Genomic DNA, 3,592 nt, shown 5'->3' with positions numbered 1-3,592 from the left:
TCAGCCTCTGCTGAACGATAATTCAAATTATTTTCACTTAAAAAGCCATTATTTTTATTCAAGTTAAATGAGATCTTTTCATTCCTAAACTCTATAAATAGGACCTAGTACCCAGCCATTCATTCATCTATTACTCTAAGTTCAGAGGCTGCAAATTGCTAGGTGAGTGTGAGAGTGTAAACACTTGGGTTGGGAATTATAAGCTTGATCATTATAAGCTTATCAAACACTTGGGGAAGTAAGGTTCTATACACATTTCTGTGAAAGGTTTAGATTGATCATATAAGTCTTCAAGGTATTTCCAAACTTTAGTCCATTTATGTATTATGTTCTTTAAAGTTCTCATAGTCTTCTACTCATTCTAACCTTATTCTTATTCTTGGTTAGGAAATCCAAGTTCTTAAGCATAAGGTTTTTGGTAAGTATATTTTGATAGCATAGTTCCTTCTTCACTTTCATCCCTTTTATTCAATATACTCACCATATTATAAATGGTTTTTAGGAGTGTTCCAAGGTCCCAAATCAGTTCCCATATCCAGGTTATTTTGGTAAGGAAAATAGGATAGGATTTATGTGTTATATGCTTTTATATGTTATCTTATGATTTTATGTTATGCAATATGTTATGTTAAGTATGATTGTAGATTTGGGCATATGACCTATATGACTAACAAGCCCCAAATAGATTATGGGCATATGACTTGCTTAGCTAGAAAGACCCCACTAATCTAATGGGCATATGACTTGTTTAGTTTATGGGACCCCAAGTAATAATGGTCATTATAGTATGTATGTGACATAAGTGTTATAGTATATTTTTATGTTGCATTATGAATTTTTATGTATATGGCTATATGTTAGATTTTCCTTGCTGGGCATTAGGCTCATTCCTTTTATGTTTATATGTGCAGGAAAATAGCTATAGTGACGGGAAAGGTTCATGGATGCTTTGGGAATGTGTATTGAGGCGGAATGGATTCAAAGAACCGAGAGTTTCGATTCAAGGATGTAGTTTTTGTTTCTTATGGTTTTTATATGTATTTTTCCGCATTTTATTATGTAATCTCTTTTTAAATTATCATTATGTCATGTTTTGGTTTTAAAACAATGGGATCCCATATCCTAACATAAATTTTATGTAAGTTTGACCTTTGTTTTTTTGGTTTTAATAAAGTTATGATCTTATCACTTGTAAGTGTTATTAAGAATTAGTGTTTATGTATAGTTTTCGTTAATGGTCCAAAAGTCTAGAGTAGTTGGGTCATTACACCCTAACCACAAAATCCATGCAACAAACACGAAACACTTAAGCAGATATAGAATATTCAAGTCGGATCAATCAACATGTGAAACAATAGCTTAAACATAAACATTCTCAGGGGCCCAAGCCCTAATCATAATTATTGATAACAGTCGGGCCAAGCCCTAATCACATATAACACGTATTGGGTGCAGTTTTCTTACCTTAGGTCCGAGTATAGCGTAAAATAAGAACGACCCTCGAGCACGATCCCAGGTCTTGAGCCCCTAGCAATAACCTCAACTGGAAGTTAATCTCTCAAGCTGCAACAAAACTAATCACCCAAGTCTAGGCCCTTCAATTCCCTAGCATTCAGCAAACAATTCTTCAAGAAATCCTTCTTAATTCTCCAAAACCAGCTTATGGAAGCTTAGAGAGAAAGAGAGTGAGAGAGAGAGTGCGAGTCGGCCAGTAGAGTATTTCTGAGTGTTTCGTTTTGTTTCCTAAGGTTAAGTTTCTCTTAAGTTAATCCCGAGGCTCGGGGTACCAAAAACATCCCCGAGTGCAAAATGGTCAAATTCCCTAGTATTCCCTCCTGAACTCACTAACTTCAAATATATCCCCAATCATTCATTCCCATTACCCGATAACCCAATTAAATGTCAAATACCCAAAATATCCCTTGACTCGTCCCGAATCGGGTATTGGGTCCCGTTGTGACTTTCCCGCTAACTTGCTCCCTAGGATCGTCTCGTGCCGAGTAACTCAAATAAACTCACATAATAATGTGGTCTCACACATATATCACATATATGCACATATATATACAATTATGCTCATAACGGGCCAAATTACGAAAGTTGCCCTTCTAATAAGAAACAGGCCCACATGCATATTTAATACCCACAAACATGCACTACTAGTTATATTATCACATTAACTCACATAATCACAATCAATATATATCAAATAGACATATAATTCCATATATTACCATCCTGGCCCCCTAATCAAGGCCCTAAGTCTTATTAGATAATTTTGGATACAAGTTATCTTCTTAAAATTTTATTTAAAGAGTACATTCCACCACTAAACCAAATTCTGAGATTTTATTCGAATCACTCCATAGTAAATATTTTCTTACCAAGAGTAAAGATATGAAATGGCCCATCTCACCTGCGAAGCTTGTTAATAGTATTATAGTAGGAGTTTATTTAACAAAGTGTCAAACAAATTGAACATCACGTTGCTCAAGAAAAAGGATAGTAATATTGTAAATAACTAGCATTATTTGATCCCTTCACTATTTTATTTATCAGATTGTCTCTACTCATAATAAAAAAACACAATTTATATTACTAAGTTAATACTCACCAATTTAAACCAAAAACATCATATATTAAACCAATATTACTGTGAAGATTGTGACTTCTTTCCTCAACCAATCAAAAGATTAGCAAAATTAAAGCTCACAGTTATCTGGTGTTTCCAGTTGCATCTACGTTTTCTCTAGTTGCATCTGCGCGGACACCAGTAAGTTGTAACAGACTAACTAATTGTTGTTAGTTAGAGTTAGTTTCTGTTTGTCTCTTTAGTCCTTGTATCTCGACCCTATATATAGTTTTAGGCCTGATCAACCTAAGTGTATTCAATTTCTGAGAGTTTTGGCTGAGAGCAAGAACTGTGTTGTAATACTCTAGAGAGAGAGTGTTTCAAGAGAAGTTGGATGAGTGTTGTTGTAATCTTGAGAGCTTGGAGGGTGTAATCTAGTTTCAGATATAGTGGATTTGACTTAGGCATTGCTGCCTAGCCTTGGATGTAGGATCAACCAAACTGGTTGTATCTGAACCAAGTATTCTTGGTGTTCTTTCTTTTGTGTTTTACTTTTGATTACTTTTGGGTTTGTTTAATTGTCTATTACTTGTTCTTCTTTGTTGCTATTCTTGTGCACTGTATTGGCTGTGTTGTGCAGGTCCTAATCAAACCCCAACAATTACCTATACTATTAATAACCAAGACTGCGACATTTTGGCCAAACTAGTTTTTTTTTTTTAATCTACACGGCTACTGTGGAAGACAAAATGGCATTCCCATGCATTGCTTTCTTTGAAGTCAACGTAAACCAGAGCTCACTAATTTTCATAAGTGGGGCCTCTTTCCCTCCTAATCTATACAAAAAAACATATCCATGAAAAAATGTACGAAAATGCCCTTACTACTATTTGATGGTCTAAATTTTAAGCCAAATAAATTCACGTGTGTACAATGTCACATGACAACCCTTATATAAAGAGATAAAGGTCATTCCAAGCTTCCCAAACACATCACACACAAAGCAAACTAAATACTTTT

This window comes from Humulus lupulus, chromosome 9 (assembly GCF_963169125.1).
Source record: "Humulus lupulus chromosome 9, drHumLupu1.1, whole genome shotgun sequence".
In the NCBI taxonomy this organism is placed as follows: Eukaryota; Viridiplantae; Streptophyta; class Magnoliopsida; order Rosales; family Cannabaceae; genus Humulus; species Humulus lupulus.
The sequence above is the reverse complement of the archived record's forward strand: the minus strand, read 5'-3'. Positions refer to the sequence as shown.